At 44.6% G+C, this 24,114-nt stretch overlaps 1 protein-coding gene across 2 annotated transcripts in view; it reads left to right on the top strand.

Annotated features, from left to right (window-relative positions):
- Positions 1 to 24,114, top strand: part of CADPS (calcium dependent secretion activator) — a 484,390-nt gene that overhangs the window by 263,856 nt on the left and 196,420 nt on the right. The gene's annotated exons all lie outside the window — the stretch shown is intronic.

The following is a 24,114-nucleotide window of genomic DNA, read 5'->3' as shown; positions in this document are numbered from 1 at the left end:
ACCACCCTCACACCATATCTGCATACAACCAGCACTAATTATTTGTTTTATTCATATTTTTTAAAATCTATTCCTGTTCTAGAACTTAGATTTAAAGGAGATCTTTTTCTGTCTAATTGTGAATAGAGAGTAACCATAAAAATAACGTCAGTGAAAACAAAGCAACGTTAGTAAATTCTAGATTGAATCTGTTCTTTGCAGAAGGAGGCGCCAATGTCAACAAACTGCCATCTCTTTTAAACAAAAGAGGATGAGCAAATTCAAGACATTTTTCTGCCATGCTGAGCCAGTCTTCTTGAGGAGTCAAAAGGAAAGGAAGAGAATGACTGTCTAGCATGGACATTTGTTGCGCCCTCTTTGTGTCACCTAATATCATCTCCAGCATACTAGATCTGCATTTTGAGAATCACAGTACTCAATAACTATTTGTTAAAGAGCTTAAATATACTCTGAATTTCTTGAATGATTTTCCAAGAACATTCTGTGATTTTCTCTCTGCTTAGTAAATCTTCCATGCCAACTTGTGAAGTAAAGTAACTGAGAAACAATTAGTTTCAAATGTTTGAAATTAATTGACGTTACTGAAGATGGAGAGTCAAGACAAAAGAAAAAAAGTGTTTTTCTGCACAACTAACTTTGTCTCTTGACTTATCTGAATAAAACATCAAACGAAAGTGTTAATTCTTGATGGGAAAACCAAAGAAAGTTCCATAGGGAAGGAAACATTTGAAATAGGCTCTTGCTTTTCTCTGAATTTTATTTTTCTGTGTATGAGAATTTTTTATTATAGCCTTGAAAAAGATGAGATAGCAGTTACTGAAGAAGTTCCCAGGCCACAAATAAATAAAATGAATAATTCATTCATCTGATAAATTTCCATTGAGTATCCAACTTGTAAAACACTACTAGAGGCCAAAGATGAATAAATGAAAAGCAAAGACCTTGCCCTTAGGATGCATACACACTCACAGGGAAATAAGAAATGTGTATTCAGAATGAATATGAAATAGAAAATATTCCATTCTGAGGTGAACTGCAGATTCCTTCTTTTTGGGAAAACTGAAAGAGTGCTCCTAGCGGAGATGGCTTTTGAAATGGCCTTTGAATCTGGCTGTGAAGTACTTGCAAATTCAGGACTATGGTGGGAATGTAAAAAGGTATAAACAAGAAGAGAATGAAATCTATAAACATAGGTTGAGTCAAAGGCAAAAAAAGATTCTTGAAAAGTAAACTCAGAGAAAGGAACTTCAAGACGCAAGGACATTTGTGAGGGATAACATAAAACTGAACCGAGAATGCTGGTGAACTGCCATCAGTGTGACCCAGCTTTAGCTGTTACCCCTTTCTGGGCTTCCCCATTGTAAGTATCCAAGTCTGGAATGAAGGATTCCGATTGGCTCAGACTAGGTCAAGTCCTCATCCTTGAGACAGTCAGCTGTGGCCAGGAGGGCAAAGTCATACACAACGGACATGGCTACTGGAGGCCAAACCAATGCCTGGAAGAGGGGCCAGAGAGAGAGGATTAACCTCAGCTGAATATTCATGTGCACCCACCTCAGCACAGTTCTGTAAAGTGAGTATTATCATCCCCATTTTACAGCTAAGAAAAGCTGAGACTCAGTACCATTAGATAACTTGCCCTGTGAAATGGGGAGAATCTTGAAAATATAAAGGGAAGAAGTTAGACAGAAATTTCCTGAAAGTTTTTCAGACTTTTCCTAAAAAAAAAAAAAAAAGTCTCTGAAAATTTCCAAATTCTCAGTAGAGCAGGAAGCAGGTTCATCTGAAACGGACAACTTAATCTTTCAACAAGAGATTGTTTAAGAGATTCTTTAAGAGGCTGGAGAAATTTGAGAATAGAAGTTTTCTTAAAAAAAAAAAAAATGTATTACCAGCCCTGGTTTAAATGGTTCTTTGCACAGCTGTGTACTTAGCAGAGAACAAGGCATTTGCATTTTTGGATTCCTCTTTCCTAGAGACAGATGGATGATCTGATGCAGTTCTCAAACAGCTGGAGTTGGGAAGCGTATGCAAATACACTAGGATGGGGATGGGGAGACAGTGAGAAAGACAGAGATTAAGGAACCAAACATTTTGTCCTCCCCAAACACAGACAGCCCCTCAGTCCTCTCACTGGCTTGTGTAACTCCTCCGTTCCGTTCCGTCACTCAGTCGTGTCCGACTCTATGCAACCCCGTGGACTGTAGCCTACCAGGCTTCCCGGTCCATGGGATTCTCCAGGCAAGAATACTGGAGTGGGTTACCGTTTCCTTCTCCAGGGGATCTTCCCGACCCAGGGATCGAACCCGGGTCTCCCGCATTGGAGGCAGACGCTTTAACCTCTGAGCCACCAGGGAAGCCCGTGTAACTCCTAGAAGTACCTAAAATTTCCACATCACAGGATGGAGTTGAAAGATGTGGACTGGGGTTTCTCCACCTCAGCACTACGTTGATTATTTGTTGTTCATTCGCTAAGTCGTGTCCAACTCTTTGCAACCCCAAGAACTGCAACACTCCAGGCTTCTCTGTCCTTCATTATCTCCCAGAGTTTGCTCACACTCATGTGTCCATTAAGTCAGTGATGCCATCCGATCATCTTATCCTCTTTCGTCCCCTTCTCCTCTTGCCCTCAGTCTTTCCCAGCGTCAGGATCTATTCTAGTGAGCTGGCTCTTCAATTCAGGTGGCCAAAGTATTGGAGCTTCAGCTTCAGCATCAGTCCTTCCAGTGATCACCCAGGATTGATCTCCTTTAGGATTGACTGGTTTGATCTCCCTGCTGTCCAAGGGACTCTCAAGAGTCTTCTCCAGCACCACAGTTCAAAAGCATCAAATCTTCAGCACTCACACTTCTCTAGGGTCCAACTCTTACATCCATACGTGACTACTGCAAAACCCTAGCTTTGACTATATGGACCTTTGTTGGCAAAATGATATTTGGGGACAATTAATTTTTGGTTATAGGAGGTTGCCCTGTGCATTGTAGGATACATATCAGTATTCCTGAACTCTAAAAAGTTCTAAAACGCTCTTAAAAGTTATAAGAGGAGGAAGAGAATAAATTTTATAAATATAAGCTAAATAGATGCCAGTAGCATAGTCATACCTGTCTGCTGCTGCTGCTGCTAAGTCACTTCAGTCGTGTCCGGCTCTGTGCGACCCCGTAGACAGCAGCCCACCAGGCTCCCCCGTCCCTGGGATTCTCCAGGCAAGAACACTGCAGTGGGTTGCCATTTCCTTCTCCAACGCATGCATGCATGCTAAGTCGTTTCAATCGTGTCCGACTCTGTGTGACCCTACGGACAGCAGCCCACCAGGCTCCTCTGTCCACAGGATTCTCTAGGCAAGAGTACTGGAGTGGGTTGCCATTTCCTTCTCCACACACCTGGCTGTGACAGCCAAAAAAATGTCGGCAGACATTTGCCAAACATCTCCTAGAAAAAGGAAGGTGAAATCCCCACCAAGCAAGAACCACTGGTTTAACTAATAGTCCTTTTTATCTGTAATATCAAACCATTTACTTTGCACTGACTGAAATGGTAGTTTAAGAAAAGAATTGTTCAGCTGTGGGAAGTTACAGTTAGTGTTCACTGGCCTTGTGGGCAGTATCATCAATGAACAACTATATTAAAGAATCTGGTTGTCTGATGGTTAACTCAAAAAATGGCCAGTCCGAGCTCTAACCCTCTTCATATTATTGCCAAATAGGGACCAATGTTCTGCTAGCAAGCAAGGAAGCTGGGAATTGATTGTAAATCAATTTAGGACTTTATTCTTGAGTCATATTTATTATCTTCTTACGTGCCAAAAATAAGTAGAAATACATTCCAGTCTAGTCCATTTCCTGATGGCATCCAGGGATGGAGCCTGATTAAATTGATTGCATCAGAGGACATGGAAGGATTGTATTTCAATATTAATTAAATACCCAGTGGTTATCAGCCACTAATAAAGCCTAATCCAATGGCACTTTCCATTTAACCCCCCACCCCCGCCCTGCTCTTTGGTCTCCCTGATCCAAGTTTCAGAGTCTCTAAAGCATGAAATCCGGCATGGCTGTGCTTTGACCTTGTGTCTCTGTCCAGCATGGTCAGCGCTGGACAAGTGACATAGATGTAACCACCCCACACAGAGAAAGGGAAATGGACATTTCTTGAGATATTCTGACCTCTTCTATCACTGTTATGCTTTTGTATAAAGCAGAATCAAGGTTCATTAAAAAAAAAAAACCAAGGTGCATTTTTAAATTACCCGTGAATGTAAACACTAGTTACATTTTCCTCTTATATATCAGTTAACGCCACTTGGTGAAGTAATAAGGTAGTTAAGAGTATAGAGGGCCTGGTGCCCTTGTTGAACCTTTTTAGGTCTGCTGAAGTATTTCTGCAGCCAGTGGAAATGTGCTTGGGAACACAGGATTGAAAATCCACCCTGGCTGAGTGGGGAGGCATTCATGGTCTGGGATTGCCATCTAGTGGCTAAATTCTGCTATAGCTTCCTTTTCCCGTGGACTTCAGGAATCTTTTGTATCTTTGTTGCTGTTTGGGACTTCCCTGGTAGCTCAGGAAAAGAGTCTACCTGCAATGCAAGAGACCCAGGTTCGATCCCTGGGTTAGGAAGATCCCCTCGAGAAGGAAATGGCAACCCACTCCAGTATTCTTGTCTAGAAAATCCCATGGACGGAGGAGCCTGGCGGGCTACTGTCCATGGGGTCCCAAAGAGTCAGACATGACTGAGCAACTTTCACTTTTACTTGATGTTGTTTAATTGCTAAGTCAAGTCTGACTCTTTTGTGACCCCATGGACTGTAGCCTGCCAGGCTCCTCTGTCCATGGGATTTCCCAGGCAAGAATACTGGAGTGGGTAGCCATTTCCTTCTCCAGGGGAGCTTCCCAACCCAGGGATTGAACCTGTGCCCCCTGCATTGGCAGGTGGATTCTTTACCACTGAACTACCTGGGAAGCCCTATTTATATCTTACCAGTGAACAAATGATAGGCCAGTGTGTCCTCGAAGCCCAGCTTAGCTCAGGGATAAACAAAGAATTCTGTAATAAGAAGGAACTAAGATTCCTAAAAATACCAGTATACCTAATGCTTGGCCCTTTCCATTTTTAATACATGTTTGTATTTCTTCCTTCAGTAAGGCTGGCTGTCTGCCTTTAAAGTCCTGACTATAAAGGACTTTATATAAAACAGGAAAGCCTACTATCACCATGTCCTGGAAAACAAATCAGATGTGCATATGCATCTAGGCCTGATTGTTTAGCTCTTGGAAGAAGTTTCATGGCCCAGAAAAACAAACCTTAAAGGTCTGGAACACAAAAGTGCGGGTCTGTCTTGCACCTGTGGTGTATCCACAGCACGTAGACCTCAACCTGGCACAGAATCCAAATGCGGTATAGTCTTTGTTGTTGAGAGTAGAGAGGGATGCAGAAGTTGGGGACATTTAACTCCAGCTCGGCCCCTTTCCACACTCAGACTGTCTAAGACATTGGAGGGCCCACTCAGCCCTGGGCCAGGTTGCCTGGCGAAACACACAGCTCCAAACCAAAGCCAGTTCAAGAAACTCTTCGGGGTAGGAGTAACTGCAGCAGGAAGGAGGGGTGATCAAGGGCCAGAATGATCAGGAAAGGTGCCTGGGGCCGGGTGGGATTTGCATAAGGAAGAATGAGGAGCCATTACTGGTGGAGAAAGCAGAGGCAGGAAAGTCTTCATTTCTATCTTGTTGAACTACAGGACTTCCCAGGTGGCACAGTGGTAAAGAATCTGCCTGCCAATGCAGGAGACGCAAGAGACACAGGTTCGATCCCTGGTCAGGAAGATCCCCTAGAGGAGAAAAGGGCAGCCCATTCCAGTATTCCTGCCTGGAGAATTCCATGAACAGAGGAGCCTGGTGAGCTATGGTCCTTGGGGTTGCAAAGAGTCACTGAGCGACTAGCGCGCACACATACATGTATTTTCCTTCATATCCTTTTCCATTATGGTTTATCACAGGTTACTGAATATAATTCCCTGTGCTATACAATAGGGCCTTGTTGTTTATCTATGCTGCTGTTGTTCTTTAGTCGCTAATTAGTGTCCAACTCCTGGTGATCCCATGGACTAGCCCACCAGGCTCCTCTGTCCATGGCATTTCCCAGGCAAGGATACTGGAGCAGCTAGCCATTTACTTCTCTAGGGGATCTTCTGACTCAGGGATTGAACTTACATCTCCTGCATTGCTGGCAGATTCCATACCACTAAGCCACCAGGGAAGCCCCTGTTTATCTATATCATTCTACATATAATAGTTTGCATCTGCTAATCCCAGACTCCCAGTCCATCCCACACTCCCAGGCAAGAGTCCCTAGCAAGGGGAACTAGGGACCTTGGGGGCAGTGAGGTCACTGTTAGGAGAGAAGAGAGTGAGATTCAGGTCGTTGAGATTCTGCCAACCCAGCAAGCATTTCAAGCCCAGAAGCCTGCCGTCCTGCTCCGCCTGGATGGCATTCAATCTCTTGCTTTACCGAGGGCCACTCTTTGTACTTAATGGCAACCGCTGTTTGCACCTCTACTGCCTGCCTTCCAACCTTCTCTCCAAGTGAAGGACCCAGGAGTGGCCCAAACCCAGTTCCATAATGTAGCATTCAACATCCACTTTCTAGAAAACTCTGTGACTGCCCCACATCCAAAGATTTGTCTATATTTTGTATTCACACTGGAGTCACAGGAAAATCTCCAATATCTTTGGCAGAGATTAAATGACAGAAACAAAATTTCTGGAGTCAGAAGGGAGGGTTAAGTTCCTCCCACCCAACCCCTTGCTGTACGGATGGAATGGCTGATCAAAGAAAGAGCCTGGAACGTATTCAGAGTTGCACGGGACTCTAGTTGGGGCTGGAACCCAGGCCTCCAAACTCTGCATCCTGTGCTCCTTCTGACTTAGCATCCCAAGAGAGGCAAGGTGCATTGGGATTCCTCTTCCATGAAGGAATTCCTGCTCAGTGTCAGGAAGGCCAGCCCAGAGGTGTCAGTCCGGAGGCTGCTCAAGGCCCGCACTGCTGGGGTAGAGGGGTATTCACTTCAGCAGGCGCCGCACTTGTTGGATCCCAGTTTCGCTTTCTGATAATAAGACATGAATATTAGCGTGACTTTCTAAAAAGATGGCTGTGAGGACAAGCTGTCGGTGCTGGAGTCTTAGCCTCCCTGCTCACTAGTCTGGTGACCTGAAGGCAGGTTCTCTAATGGGGCTAATGTTTTGAGCCCCATTTCCTACTCTGAACACTGCAGTGGTAATGGTACCTGCTCTGTAAAGCTGCTGCCATGATAGAATAAGACACCGTGTTTAAAATGTTCAGCACAGTACGCAGCATAATGAGCTGTGTTGATTTACTATTATTGTTGTTGTTTAGTGGAGTGACCTTGATCTAGTTGCTTAAAGACTGAACATATCAGTGGTCTGTAAACTGGGGGGTGAAGACTGTACCTTCCAATGACATGGGTAGCAATTCAGTGAGACCCTTCAGACACAGTGCTTAGTGCAGACCAGATACGTAGTAGGCCCTCAGTCAGAGTCTTTCATGAGTGAGCCGTTCGATAGCCCTGAATGATAACAGTCCCTCAGGCTTACCTGGCATCCTTACCTTTCCAGGAGGAAGGAACTGAGTCTGTCTTGCTAAGCAATTCTTTTTTCAATAGAGGTTAAACAAACCTAACAATATAAACAGATTCCCAGTTGCCCAAGAGTAAAAAAGCAATCGATACCACCCAATAAATAATGAGTACCTTTTTGTACATCAGTAAGAGTGTAATGCTCCATCCATACAAAACGATTTTTCTACCACCAAACATGCCCAACAAATAAATAAAGACAACAAAAAATCCATAATCATAACCTCAAACCAAGAGACGCGTCCATAAGCAATCTCTGTCCACAAATAATGTATTGATGAGCTATAACAGAGAAGTCACTGGGGAAAGGGCATAAAATACAGCTTAAGGAATAATATGTGAATGTCTCCTCTCATTAAGAAAACTGTAATGCTTCCCCAAAAACTACATGAATAGGACACCAAAAATTTTTTTCAGAGTCTTGTAAATTCTCAGTACTCGAAAGAGGCAGAAGGAGCAGATGCTGGGGCCGGAACTCACTCCAAAGCACAGGCGTTTCTGATTGCTGTCATCCCTTTGATGGTGGCAGAAGGGCTACAGAAGCTAAAGAAAGCCTCCCCTCCCCAAAGCCTTGACTTGAACAGCCCCGCTTTAGAGACATGCTATTTCGAATGCAGGCAATGCTTTTCCAGCTGGAACATGCATGGATCACAAAGTCCCAGAGTTCAACAAGGAGCATCTTCCTATTAAACCAGCTTATTGATAATATTGGAAAGATTTTTATATTGAAACAAGAAACCCATGTAATGGGATAGAATGCACAATGCATAGGGTTTTTTTTAAATCAGTGACTTTGAAAAAGTGGTTGCAGAGTGGTGTTGCAGACATGCCCACCATTCTCCTAAAAGTTCAGTACAGTTTATTTACTTCCACCATTAAAATGAACTGAACTGAAACACCAGATCTCTTAGGATTTCACTTACACTGCACATGTGCAGTACCTTGGGAGGAAGTTTAGGCCACAGGTCAGCCTGCTTTTTTGTGAAGAGCCATATAGCAAATGCAAGCTCTGCAGTCTTTGTCACAGCTCCTCAGCTCTGCCATTGTCACGTGAAAGGAGTCACATGTGGTGTGTAAATGAATGGGCACGGATGTGTCCAGTAGAACTATTTACAAAACCAAGCAGCAGGCCCAATTTAGCCTGTGAGGTATAGTTTGATGATCCCTGGGTTAGACCATTCCTAGTCATCATTACCTAAGTTAGATTAAGTTATTGTACAACTAATCTAGCAGCGGAGCTCCATGAGAGCAGGGACTTTTTCCTACCTAATATTCCAAGTATGGAGTACAGTGCCTAGGCCCACTGTATGCTATGCTATGCTGAGTTGCTTCAGTCATGTCCGACTCTTTGCAACACAGTGGACTATAGCCCACCCAGCTCTTCAGTCCATGGGGATTCTCCAGGCAAGAATATTGGAGTGGGTTGCAATTTCTTCCCCCAGGGTATCTTCCCTACCTAGGGATGGCCAATAAATGAGATGAAGGAATAGATAAAGGAAATGTAGTGTTTTCTGAATAATCTGTATTCTGTTAAGGACCTGGAGGAACAGAACACAGGGCAAGTAGATTTGATTAAGAAGAATTCTAAAGAAATGCTCAAATAATAGAGTAGCGCCAATGCAGTCTGAAAAGCAAAATGTCAGAGTCCGATCATGAGGCTGCAGGCACCTGAAAGGAAGAGATGATTGAAATGTGGGAAGAAGTAAATGAAGAAGCAACAAGCAGGTCCGTTGGGACTTTGCTTTACTTCTTCTGTTGCAGCGAACAGAACTCTGATTCTAACTGGCTTAGACGGAGACAGGAGTCCATCGTTTCGCTTAACTGAAGTGTCTAGGCCTGCAGGCGTGGCTTGATCCTAAAGCTCAGAGGGTGTCCTCAGGTGTTCCTCCTTCCTTCAGCTCTATGCCTCTCGACTGTTTTCATTCTCAGGTAACCTCTTCCCTTGTGGAAGCAAACTGGTTGTTGCCAGTAGCTCATGGGCTACATTATCTGCATGTAGTGAAAGTGAAAGTCACTCAGTCGTGTTCGTCTCTTTGCAACCTCATGGACTGTACCGTGCATTGAATTCTCCAGGCCAGAATACTGGAGTGGGTGGCCTTTCCCTTTTCCAGGGGATCATCCCAACCCAGAGATCGAACCCAGGTCACCTGCATTGCAGGCAGATTCTTTACCAGCTGAGCCACAAGGGAAGTCCAAGAATACTGGAGTGGGTAGCCTATCCCTTCTCCAGCAGATCTTCCTGACCCAGGAATTGAACCGGGTCTCCTGCATTGCAGGCGGATTTTGCATGTAGTAACCCTAAAGGAAAAGCATCTCCCCTTTGTTTTTTAGCCAAAGTTTAGCTGACTCTTTATCAACTGAGTCAAAGATCCACACTTGATTCAGTCATCCTAGCCTAGGAAATGCAGTGTCAAGAATAGCCACCTCTCAATTCAGGAGTGGGGTCAGCTTCACTCAAACCATATGAACCAAGGTCAGGGAGAGGTGGTTGCCAAGGCAGAATTACAGGATGTAACTAGAGGCGGGGGCAAGAATGTTGGGCTGGAAAAATAACAGATGTCCATAAACTTCACCTAGTTCACTCATTTTCTCTGGGCCATCTCTACCTTCCTTGTGATAGTTCATTTATCATACCAGACCTACACATTTCTACCGTTTACCCAGAAGCCTAAGTCAGCCATCCTCTATGACTGCGATCACTTCTCTGTGGATGTGAAGAACTGACTGCTTGTGTGTTAGCTTCTGTTATAGCTACTTCTATGAGCTACTACTGAGTAGCCTCCTTCTCCTCTGAAGGGTTTTTAGTACCAATGCTTTCAACTTCCCCTCCCCAGTATATGGCCTCTGCCCATCCATATTTTATCCACTTTTAAAAATTAATTTTTATTAGAGTATGGTTGCTTTACAATGTTAGGTTAGTTTCTGCTACACAGCAAAATGAATCAGCCACATTCCCCTCCCTTTTGAACTTCCTTCCTGTTTAGCTCACCACGATATATTAAGTAGAGTTACCTTTGCTATACAGTATATTCTCATTAGTTATCTACTTTATTTGTTGTTGTTTAGTCACTAAGTCATGTTCAACGTTTTTGTGACCCCCATGGACTGGAGTCCGCCAGGCTTCTCCGTCCATGGGATTTCCTAGTCAGGAATACTGGAGTGGTTGCCATTTCCTTCTCCAGGGAATCTTCCAAACCCAGGGATCAAACCTATGTCTCCTGCATTAGCAGGTGGACTCTACCACTGAGCCACCAGAGAAGCCCCTAGCTATTTTATAAGTAGTGTCAGTCGTGTATATATGTCAGTTCCAATCTCCCAATTCTGCCCACCGCCCCATTCACCCTTGACATCCATTTATTTATTCTCTACATCTGCATTGTACCGATTCTTAGGACCTCTGCTAGTTGCATCTGCCCCCACCATGATGGACTTTTAAATCATTGAAAGTACATCAGTCTCACTGTCTTCTGAACCACAGTATTCATTACCTCTATTATCCATTTATTAGCTGACTGTATTCTGCCTTGGGACATTTCTTGAACTATATTAAATCATTTAGCTCCTCTGGGCGGTTTTTTAATTGTTCAGAAAATTACTTTGTTCTTCAGACAAACAAGGACAAAAACTGGGAGCCAGACATCGTTGTAGCACCTCAGAACTTAAGCTTGTGATGTGCTAAGAGTAGGTTACCAACTCATGTTTTCCAAGAGATTGATCGCACATTTTTTCCCAGGGTGACAGGGTATCATAAAATTATAAGATGTGAGATATCTTATTCTGCAAGATTTTTTAATAGGATTAGAACATTTGAATAAAAATTATTTTTAATTTTAAAAATCCCTAACTTTACCCAAACAACTTTAGTAAAATGTAGACCTAACAAAATAGATATGGACTATACCTCATGGAAAATACTTGTGGAGTTAGACACTCAAAAACAGCCCTCAGCCTTGGTGAATCCCTGGAACACCTTACCTGTAAAATAGAAGTAGTCATACCTACATCATAGGGTTGTTGCAAGGATTCATGCACATGATATCCATACAGTATTGAGCATCATGTCAAAGATTCGTAGTTAATAAATATTACTGACGGTATACAAAAAATGTGAAATTGCAGACAAGAAGCACTGTGAAAGTGAAAGTCGCTCAGTTGTGTCCAACTCTTTATGACCCCATGGACTGTACAGTCCTTGGAATTCTCCAGGCCAGAACACTGGAGTGGGTGGCCTTTCCCTTCTCCAGGGAATTGTCCCAACCCAGGGCATTGAGCCCAGGTCTTCTGCATTTTGGGCGGATTCTTTACCAGCTGAGCCACAAGGGAAGCCCAAGATGCACTGTAACATGATCCATTATTATGGAATCAGCAAACTGAACTGAACTGAAGTCAATGTACTGATGATAATTACATGAGACTTTGGAGTTTCAGGGGGGAACTTTTGGGATGCCTTTTTGCCTGTGAGAAGGTCAGGAATTTTAGAGGTCCAGGGACATAAGGTTATGGACTGAGTGTTCATGTCACCCTCCAAATTCATATGTTGAAGCCCTAGTTCCCCCGCAGGATAGTAATTGGAAGTAGGACCTCTGTGAGATAATTAGGTTATGAGACTGGTGCTCTCATAAATGGAATTAGGTTGTAAAAGAGACAAAGGAGAGATGATCTCTCTGTCATGTGAAGACATAACCAGGAAGCAGTCTCTCACCAGACACTGAACATGCTAGTGCTAGGGCTTGCCAGACTCTAGAGCAGCCAAACAAAATAAACGTCATCTAAGTTCCCAGTCTAGGGTATTTGTTAGAGCAGCCCAGGCTGACTAAGACAGCGGCAGAGTGTAAGGAAATGTGGAATTATACACAAGGTGTGCTGTAACATGATCCATTATTAACGGTAAAGCACTGGCCAAGCCAGGATGCCTGCACATGACCATCAAATTGCCGTCTAACTCCTCATGGTAAGGTATGACTATGTCAGTCTTTTAAACCATCCTGCAGTATCACTGCTGTTGGAAGGGCTAAGTCATATATCAGTCACCCGCTGTGCCTCTTAATGATTTTCTGGCATTTTTTCCTCACTCTCTCTCAGAGCATAACTCCACTTCTGCCACCCTGTGTGAAGGGAAGAGAACGTGTCAGTGCCCTAAGCATCACCAATGTTTGTGCCTGACAGAAGAAGAAAAAAGCCTGTCCAATCCAGACAGCTCTGCATTTTCACGTTAGGCACATTGAATTTTTAATGATGCAAATAATTCATAAAAATTTATAAGCAGTAATAGTGGATAATGAAATTATTATTCCCCCTCCACTTAAAGTGATGAAATTAATGACCACAATTCTATAAATTTTCTTGGATGATTGATGAAGGGAATAAACCTGATTTTATTGTGCTTGTGATGAACTGCCAGAGCCTAAGCTTCAGATTAGAGGGAGAGGAGTGTTTGCAGGCAGCGGAAAAAGGCATGTGGACTTCCGTAGGGGGACGACACTGGAACTTAATTGCAGGGCTGTGTGGTATTGATTCTGCTCCCCTCCTTCATGGGCAGGTGGTAAAGCTGTGTGACAGTGTGCAGTCAAGAGGTCATGAATTGTCTTATCATTTATATAAATCTGGAAACTGTGAGGGAAGGGTTTAAACACTCAGATACTGGGAATTCTGATTTTAAACAAATTTACTTACCACATTTTACTCAGACAGTGTCTTCAGAGGGAGAGAGAGAGAAAAAAAAAAGGGGAGGGAGAAAAGAAAGAAGTTAGGGAAAAGGGAGGAAGTAAAGAGAGTGGGGATATCAAACCAGACTCATTCATTGACTCAGCGAGGATTTTCAGGATACTGGGCACCAGGGATTAACTGGAGACAAGAGCTTAGGTCCCTCCCCTCTGTCGCGGTCCCCCACCTCATTCTCCCTTTGCTTCACTAGGGGAGGGGGACAAAGAAGGGTGCGGGCAGCTTGATGACAGACCCCTCCCCTCTGGTCGCAGCTCGAGCACCATGTCCTCAGTCTGTCCCCTGATTATCCAACCTAATGGAGCCCTACCCCTGGCATTGTCCATGTTGTGACCCTGTTCTACTGTCTTCACAGCGTCTGTCCTTCCCAGAAATCATCACACTTATTTATCTGGTTATTATCTGTCTGGCCCAAACGATAAAACCTTCTTCATGAGTGCGGGGACCTTCTCTGTCTTATTCACGGACTCTTGCCCCAAACCTGGAACAGTGCCTGGCACAGATGGTGATCAACGTAGGGTGGTTGGTGAGTTTGTGAGTGAATGAACGACAACAGAAACCCAACAACAAATGACGACGATCGAAGCAAAATCAGTCAGCCTGCTGTCATCCACTGGAGAGCTCAGAGGGAGTGGCAAGGGCACCTGTCCAGTCAGCTCCCTTGTCCCCAATTCTATATTATGGCTCCTGCCCCTCATCTTGCAAGTCCAGGCAGAAGTCATCTGCTTGGCACCCAGTAATTCATCTCCACTGTAGACAGCAGTTAGGTCCCATATCTATTATTGAATTGATTTAGATTAAAGTACATGGAGTCAGAGGGCCCAGAAACCTAGGGGAACCCTGGACCTGACCCAGAAAGTCTGTCAGGGGATGGGTAGGGAAGAGGCAGGTGGGACACTCTAGGAAAGTCTTTGCAGTTGGGCAACTAAAGGGGGAATTCTTAGTGAGCTCCTCTACAGACTAGAGAAACTCCCCAAGTACAGCTCCAGTGTTATCACTATGCCTATTATGATTTATTCAGTGTTTTATGTGTTGCAGACACTGTGTCAAATACTTTGTGTTTTATTTCATGGAATCTCATAGCAATCTATGAATGGAAAGTCTGATGAGTTTTCAGATAAGGAAGCTGAGGCCCAAAGATTTTAAGTAGCTTCCCCTGGTTACCCAGCATAAAACAGATTTCTAGCTGGCCTAGAGTAATTGGAATATTCTATTGATAATGAAAATTATTCTGAAATCAGAACTCATCAATAGCACTATTTCAGAATCAATTCTTTGTTCAACAGACATCTGTGAAGTGTCTAAAATGTGTGGGTCACTAGTCTTGATATAGATGTGGCAGAGAACAAAGCTGACAGGAGCTACTCTCCATACCCCCACTAGAGGGTATGGCCTCTAGTGGGCGCAGATGAGCAATAAACAGACAAAAGTGAAATATATGTCAGATGGCAGTAAGCGCAGAGGATAAGAATGGAGCAGGGAAGAAGAATAAGGAGCCTGGGGATGTTCTTTTTTAGACACGGTGGTCAAGGAAGTCTTCACTGATAAAGTGACTTTGGGCAGAGCCTAGAAGAAGCCAGCCAAGAGAGTCATTCATCCAGGGTACAGGAGTGGGGCAGGGGGAAAAGCATTTCAGACAGGGACCAGCACATGCAAAGATGCTTGGTGGAAGTGTGCACGGCATTTTCAAAGAACAGCAATGAGACTGCATTGGCTCGAGCTGAGTGAATGAAAGTGAAAGTGGCAAAATCAGAGGCAATGCAAGTCCAACTCCTGGACGGCCTTGGAGGCCATAGTGCAGACTTTGTCAATTATTTTGACTGAGCTGGAGAAGCACTGGAAAGTTTTGAGCAGAGGAATGATGAGAGCTGACTTGCATTTTAAAGGATCACTATGGCAAGATACAGACATAGAGAACCAACTTATGGATGCCAAGGGGGGAGGGGTGGGATGAGTTGGGAGATCGGGATTGACATATATACACCACTGTGTGTGAAGTAAAGCACTAATGGGAGCCTACTGTGTGGCTAGGGAACTCTACTCACCTCTCTGTGGCAACCTAAATGGGAAGGAAATCTTAAAAAGAGGGGTTATGTATGCATAGAGCTGGTTCACTTAGCTGTACGGCAGAAACTAACACAACATCACAGAGCAACTGTGCTCCCTTCAAAACCAATGAAAAGAAAATAGATCACTATGGCTTTTAGGGAAGTTGGAGAATACAGGGGTTGAAGAAAAACAAACCTGAAGGCAGTATACTGAGTCGGGGAGGAGAGGGCGGTGCCTGGGGCCAGGGTTGGATGAGTGGAGTGGCGAGACGTGGTCAGGTTCTGCCTGTACTTTGAAGATGGGACCAGTAGACTGCTGGAGTCACAGGCGACTCCAAGCTCTTGGCCAGAGCAATCAGAAGGATGGGTTTGCCCACTGCTGACCCGAGGAAGACTTCAGGGGAGCTGATTTGAAGGGGAATGGGTTAAGATTAGGAGTTGAGTGTTGAACGTATTAAGTTGGGGTGCCTGTGAGACATCATTAGTGTGGTCGGTGTAGACCAGGATTTCTCCGGCTCGGCACTGCTGACACTTTGAGCTGGGTGATTCTTTGCTGTTAAGGTTTCTCTTGTGCACTGCAGAGTGTTTAGCCGCAGCCCTGGCCTCTGCCCCCTGGATGCCAGAAGCAGCATATGCACCACCACTTCATGACAACCCAGAGAGTCTCTAGTCGTTGCCAAATGTGCTGCCCTGGGGCCTCACAACCATCCCCTCAAGAACCACTGATGCAGACAGAGGAGAGGTCCATAGACAAGCCCGGCTCTGCTCAGGTCTGGAGAGAAGATGAGAAAAGCAGCAGAGGGGACTGAGGAGGCATGGCCCGTGAGGCCGGGGGAGAGCCGGGAGAGGAACCTCATGCTTCACTTGCTATTTGAGTGAATCTCGGTAGTTATGTTGGTTAAAAAAAATTGCAAACAAGTCCATCATGGTGTAGGTATAGAGAAGTTCATGGTATGTAAATACTGGCTATTCCTGACAACCCAGGTGTGCCAAAGGAAGGTTTAATCACGGCCTTCTTCAAGAAAGCCTCCAAGTTCAACACATGAATTTCTAAAGGGTCCTTTAAACTCCAGCCACCTCCAGGAGCCCACAATTAATAACAGTGGCTGACTTTGTTCAGCCAAGCATGTGTTCACTATGCTGGTGCTTTTCCTGAATGATATGGTTTATTCTTTATAACAACCCGATGAGGTAGATATTTTGTTTATCCTCGGTTTGCAGATGAGGAATTGGAGGCTCCAAGAGGTAGTGTATCTTGCCCATGATGACACAGCTTCTAGAAGATGGAGCCAAGTTCAAAACCAGAGCATCTGACCATTAGAACACACCATTAGCCACAGCACCTTTAGGTTTCCTCACTGGCTGCACCTACATTTTCTGCACTCTGTTTTCCAATACACTGAGCCTCTGTGTGGTGGAAACCTGACAAAGCAAAACAGAGCCCCTACCAAGTGGCCAGTGGAGGGCATGGAGAAGGGTCCTGAGCTGACGGGCTCCGGGTGGGCGTCACTGCAGGCCTGGTGTCCATCTGCACACAAGGCAGGAGAGGGCGCAGGAAGGGAGGACTCAGTTATGCTAGTGTGGCAAAATGGATCCCATTATAAAAAGGTAAGTAACATTTGTGAAGCCTTCTGAAGCACTGGAATTTGTTACGACCTTCATGGATCCAGGGGGCTAAAGAGGAGGTTTTGCTACTGTCAAATCCCAGAGCCGTTGAGAAAACCTAGTCCAGAGGCAAGTGGCTGGCTCTTGCTTGAGCCTCTCAGGCACGCTTGGCCGAGTGGCCTGCTTTATGTTTATGTCTCCTCTGGACTGAGACAAGACAATACATGGGCCTTGCAGGCAGGAGGAGATCATGACAGTACCTGCCTGCGTGCTTTTCCTGGGCAAATACTGTGGAGCCAATTTGTGCTTGGGAGGATGTGTGCGAGTCAGCGCTGAGTATGGGTTAAAGCTCATCCTGGCTCCTATCAATTGGAGGGACATCAAGTTGATTATTATTGTTATTTTTAAATCATTTTTATTTTTTTTAATTTTTATTTAATAAATGGTGAGTCATTTTTAATATTTATTTATTTGACTGCACCAGGTCCATCTAAAGATCACGTGGGCTCTTTAGTTGCGGCATTCAAACTCTTGGTTGAGGCATATGGAATCTAGTTCCCTGGACGGGTATTGAACCCAGGACTCCTGCATTGGAAGCGTGGAGTCTTAGCCAATGGACTCACCAGGGAAGTCCCCAAATGTATTATTTCAGGGTGAAAAGCAAGTGCCAGTCATGAAATACTAATTATATCTGGGCCCGAGACAGTCTACCCGGCAGAGTCATCTTACGTGCTAGACTCCAGGAGGTACAGTGCCAGGGACCCAGATGTTCCTTAAGAGGATGAGAAATTAGCTAAACCTTGAAAGGAAATATTTTAACTCCAAATTGAAGATAATTACAAAATCAAAAATAATATTGAATTACGTGTCCCTTAAATTTATCCTACATCCACTAGTTGATGGCAAGTCAATTCAGCTTTCATTCAGCTTTGTGTATATTTTTGGCAGGATGTTCTGGAGGAGTCCTTTTAGTATGTTTAATATTTGAGTGGGTGGGAGTTCCAAAATTATTGTCGCTGAGCCCTTTGGAGGGCCCCTGTGTTCAGCGCAAGGAGAACCAGACTTGAGTGGAAACATAGGCAATGTTTTCACCCCACTCAGACAGCATCAGTACACCTTGGATGGTTGAGTGGTAGTGATATTTCTCTACAAATGAGATTTGTCGCTTTTCAGGAACAAGTCTCTGGCTTCACTCTGGACCTGTGCCATCGCACTTGGTCTCGAGAACAATCTTCCCAGTGCTCTAAGACAACACCTCAGTCCTTACTGAAGGGCATTTGGCCAGCTGGCCTATTCAGTGTTTCCCTGTAAGACTCCTGGCATTCATGACCACTCCCAGTGGTTCCTCACAAATGTGAAACAGAGAGAAAAAAGAACAGATCCACCAGCCAGTCCCTGGGGGAACGAGACAAGCACGGCTCACAATGGTGTCCTCAGAGATCCCCCTCTGTGGGATGATGGGAAACCAGCCCAGGGAAGCAAAGCCAACAATAGCTCCCACAGCCCTCTCTATCTATCAAAGGCTGCTGGGAGGTCTTACAGGAAGGGACTGGCGCTTGGAGGGCAGCCGATGCTCCCAGTGGCTATCCCTGAACCCCCAGTGCTGCCTCTGTGTGCCCACCACAGCTCGGGTGCCCACTTAGAGCCACAAATGTTGGGGGCACTCAAGTGTCGCCGAGGTTGGCTTTGATGCTCATCGCCTTCCATGTGGGAGGCTTAATCTGGAATGCCTTTGATGTGGTTAAGCCTTCCCCTGGGAGCGCTTGACCACAGGTGGTGTGAGAGACACAGGCAGCCTGCCTTGGCCTTAGGAAGTGTCTGACCCTCCTGCTCTGTAGGGGACCTGGTCAGGCCTGTGGCAGCCTTCACCAGCACACTCAGACCTGAGTCCAGTTCTTACACTGTGGAGAGATGGCCTCATTTGACACTGGCAGACAGACAGGTGGTTTTATGAGGACATATGAGCTGGGAACTACTTTTTTCAAAGCAACAAGGTTTTTAGACGGGTATTTATTGAGTGACTGCAATAGACTTTTTAATAATATGAAAGGACTGTGAGTTGCGTGCGAGGTCTCCCATATGTGCTGTCCTGGCTGAGGGCTCCAGACCATTCTATACGACATAGAATAGAACAAGGATGATGTGATTAAACAGAAGATGAAGGCAGTGTATCAGTGATCTGTTGCCATGTAACAGACTATCTCAAAACTTAATAGCTAAAAACAGTCATTTATTTCATTCACTCTTGTACATATTGCTTGGGGGTTAGCCAGTTCATACCAAGCTCAGCTGGGTGGCTCTGCTTCAGCTGTGGGTCTGGTTAGCCTTGGCTCCTCTCTCTGGGTTGGGCTCAGTCCTGCTCCAGGTAGATCACTGTGGGATCCAGATTGAAGGTCCAGAGCTACCTGGAGGAAATTTTACTCACAATGATGACAGAGGCTTAGGAGAATAAGCCCAACCATTCAAGCACATTTCCAGCCCCTGCTTCCATCACATCTGCTAATACGCCATTGGCCCAGGAAAGTCACCTGGGCAAATTCAAGGTCAAATTTGGGGATTATATACTCTGCCCAGAAGGAGGCCAGAGCAAGTAGTCATATGGACAAACCCAACAGCAGTGGGGCAGGAAGAAAGCTTTCCTCCTGGAGAAGGTAGGATAGAGTGAATCCCTTTGAATAATAGTCTGATAAACTGCCCCCCACCCCAGGGTCAAGAGAAAGCCAGAGAAGGATGATAAACAGGATGGGGGTAAGAGGAAGTGTTTCAGGCCCTTCCTGAGAAAAGGAAGTCTTGAGAAAATGACAGTGCGTTTTCAGCTCTTAGTCCTGTGCCATTGCTGCCAAAATAATCAACCCCAATTCAAGTCCCAATTTTATCGTCCCCAGGCTGAGAAAACACAAGTCATTGCCCAGATGGTTTGGAAAACACTTGCAAGGTCAGCTCATAACCTGATGTTTGATTCTGCTGCTGGCAGTTGGAGTGCTGTTGTGTACTTCTGAGATGTCCTGAATAATTGTGGAGGGAAATGGCAACCCACTGTAGTACTCTGGCCTGGAGAATCCCACGGACGGAGGAGCCTGGTAGGCTACAGTCCACGGGGTCACAGAGTCAGACACGACTGAGCGACTTCACTTTCACTTTATTGATGACTAGACTGGGAAGCATTTTTCTCAGCTAATTCTAACAAGGGGATGCTAACTGGGAAGCATTATTAATGTCCTCATTTTACAGGTAAGAAAATGGAGGCCACAAGACATTCAGTCAGTTCTTTAAAGTCACTCAGGTAGCCACTCAGTGGCTCAGCTAGGTGTAGAACCCAGGTTGCTACACTCTCAGGCCTGCTCTCTTAATACTGAACTCCATAGATAATGCGAGCTGTAAGTGCTTCTCTCATTTAATTGGGGGACAGGCAGACAGGAAGCGCTATAATGTAGATACTCATAATGTGCCTGTTTTATAGACATGAAAACTGAGCTCTGAGAGACAGACTCATTTGCTTGATATAATTAACTGTGAATGATAGAAATTAAACAGCCTGACTTCAAAATTCATCCCCACTGCTCCAGCTTCCTCAGTTGTGAATGAGGAGCTTGGCCGCAGTGATCTTCAGGGCCTCAGTCAACTCAGTCTGTGCCTCTGTAATCTCCTAGCTGTTTGTCATCATTTGTTTCAGGTTCTTAGTAGAACCAACTTGGAGTGCGAAGGGGTTTGCAATGCACTTTGTAACTCCCCTGGCCAGGTTTTCTGACAGCGCGTTAGTCTCCCTGACTGCATACCTGTAAATCTTCTGGAAGCTGCAAGGTGTCCTAAGACAGGTTCAAGTTCTAAAGACACAGGCCCTCCCAGTTATTATGAGAATCACAGGTTGCAACCCAAATAACCAGCTCAGGTTACCAGAGCAATTATAGGAAAAAGCGTAGTGTGGGAAATTAAATAAGGGTTCATCAGCTGAGTCACAGAGAAGAAAATGAATGAACATATTCTCAGCAGGCTCCTGCAAGCATCTTTTTGGTGTCTGCCATGCAGTGAACTGTTCACTTTTTCTAATGGTCCATAGGACCTTAGAATAAACAGATAGAGAAAGACAGCTAGGTGATAGAGACGCAGGAGAACTTCAGAATGGGTAGAGAGCCATCATTTCAAATGACAGGAACTCACCCCCTTTTGTCATGATAGATGATAGGGGATATCTTTACCCCACGCCACAAACTCCAACCCTGACACTCATGTCATATGAGGTATTGTCATCTTCGTGATCTAGCCCTTGACATGTCCTCACAGCCCTGCAAACCCCATGACTCCCAACCCCAGGCTTACGCCACCCCACTGCACCAGCACTGCATACCACCCCATCCACCCTAAGGCCACACCATTTATTTAACATTATTTAACTCTAGCCTTGGGTTCCCCATTTAGATTCTCTTTTTGACCGTCTGTGTATTTTCTTATGAGTCAACCTCCAATAAGGAATGCAATCTCGATTCTCACAGCTGGATAGGATCTTGACAGATCCAGGCTCTAATGGATTTCTGGTTTCTGGTCTGGAATGTGAACAGCTTGGAAGGCATGGGTTTTGTTGTCAAAATAATAAAAAGGCTAAACAAACAGAAAATTAGCAATTCTCCTTAGATCCATCAAGGAATTTAAGTCACAGGGAAAACCACTGCACCCAAATTTAGAGAGATGAACAGAGGGAATCATAGCCTACTGGAGCAAGGACTGGGAAAAGAAATTGCTCCTGGAGCCACACGGGGTTCCATTTACCCAGTACATCACTTTCAACAAAAATGATAAGAAGATACAAAACACAGTTCGAAGAGACAGAGAAAGTATCAGAATGAAGCTCAGATATGGTAAAGATGTTGAAATTATCAGACTGGAGATTTAAATCAACTATGATTAATACACTAAGGTTTCCAATGGCCCCCCAAAAAAACGTAGATAACATACAAGAACAAAAGGGTGATATAAGCAGAGAGATGAAAACTCTAAGGAATCAGAAGGAAATGCTCAAAATCATATAGCCAGGCTCTTATCTTTAGGATGAAAAAATGTTAGTCTCCCTACCCTTATTATAGAGATGAGTAAATTGTCCGATGGTTTGTCCAAGGTCACATAGCTAATGAGAAAACTAGGATTGATAGGCAGATCTTTGTACTCGATCTCTGGCCTTCATTCACCAGGCATTTATCGAGTGTTCCTTCTTCAGTGGGCAGAGCTAAACACTGGACTGCCGCAGCAATGGGCTTGGTCCCACTCTTATAAAGTTTTGGTAAAGAATTTTCCTGTACTTCCTCTTTCACTTTGCCAAAGAATGTAAGTCCAGGTGAACCCAACATTGTTAAATTTCTCTTTCAACTTGAATCTTATCTCCAAATGTGTGTATGAGTGTTGATAAAGTCACAATTCATTGAATCCATTCCTTCAGGAAATGCTTATTGGACATGCACCACGTGCCAGGCACTGTGCTTGGTGTTAGGGATACAGCCATCCTTAGACTTGTGGGTACACAGGCACGAACCCTGCCCTTAGGGGAGTTTACATTCTTGCAGGAGGAGACAGACAAGAAACCAAATAAAGAAGTACAGGTAATTAATTGCCTCTTGGTAAAGTTCTAACTGTCCACTCTATATAAATATTCCATCCACTCTCTTTCTGGCACTTCTAACCTTTCTTTTCTGAGTGAATAGCAGTTCCTTTGACTACGCTGGGGACGCCTTAGCAGGACAGATTTGAGGGGAGAAAGTTAAAGCTGAGATTTGGACACATTGAATTTCTGGTTCCTGGAGAGGAACTGTTCCATTGGAAATGTCAGGTAGGCAGATTGGAACCTCCATCCCTCTGCCTCCTGGACAACCCAATTTCTACAAAGCAGACACCTCATTTGTGCAGACAAGAGGGAGTTTAGCTTTAGTCTATTAAAGGCCCCAAGTCACATCCTATCAATTAGTTTTCATGAAACACATCATGGTGGTACAATTGATTCGCTCAATGTAGAATAGCATGCCGTCTGCCTTGAAAGGCAGGCCAAAAGATTTTAATGTAGTTGTCTCCAGGCAATTAATAACTTTATCCCTCTTAACAACAGGACCAAAGGACTTTCATTCCCTGAAATGACACTTCTCCCTTGTTAAAGCCCACGGTTAATTTTATGAACCACACCAATCTAACACCCAGCTCGCATGAGCCCGATACCTTGAATAAATGCAAATCTAGCCTCCGTGGCATGAATGATGGCCTTATGCTGAGCATTGCCATGGCAACTAATGACATCATTCCCTCCCTCAACACCAAACTGCACAAAATCCTATTCTCCAAGGGTCCTGATTTGCCTAACATGGATGTGTTCTTGGCTTACGCACATACACATTCGTAAATATCATTCTGTTGTCAGAGGTTTGCAGTGGATGTTTACTGTCATTTTGGGAGGTATATTCCCTTTGTGGCAAGTGTTGTTTTTTGTTCATGAGGGGGGTGGGGGAAATTCTGATGAAAATTACTGTGTGTATTTGATTAGCAACATTTGTTGATAACATATGGTCTGAGGAGGCTTCCGCAAATAAGAGGCTTTAAATAGTAAACAGAGATGGGACTGCGACGGAGCAGATGCTCTCTGAGCACACAGTAGAAGGTGGCTTTGCCTGTGGATTCCTCCCTTCCTACACCCAAGCACATCTCTCTCCCCTATTCTACCCTGTCCCAGATCAAAGCATCCATTTTCAAAGCAGTGACCCTGTGGAATGGGTTAGGAAAAATAACGTGCTGTGACTTTAAAAGTCATCTCCATCCTTCCCCAAATATGAATTATCTGCTACTCTTGTTTATTATTTGATATTAATAATGATGTAGTGTGGCTGAATGACTCAGCCAGCTCAGTGGATCTGAAAGCAGCATTTGGGCACCACGTGTCTGAAACACGGCGATACCCAATCCCCAGGTTTCCCGTACACCAAGAGTCCCAGCAAGAGCTCCGGGAAGGATTTCGAGCAGCACGCTGAAGCACCACGTGGCGAGCTCTCCTTGTGAGTGTGTGTTTACAGTTTATCTTTGTGGATGTGCGCTGGTGAGCATACTCCTAATCTGCTGTTGAA

Source organism: Moschus berezovskii, chromosome 24 (assembly GCF_049115385.1).
Source record: "Moschus berezovskii isolate FMDL1 chromosome 24, NW_MosBer_1.0, whole genome shotgun sequence".
In the NCBI taxonomy this organism is placed as follows: Eukaryota; Metazoa; Chordata; class Mammalia; order Artiodactyla; family Moschidae; genus Moschus; species Moschus berezovskii.
This window is presented reverse-complemented; position numbering and strand designations above follow the sequence as displayed.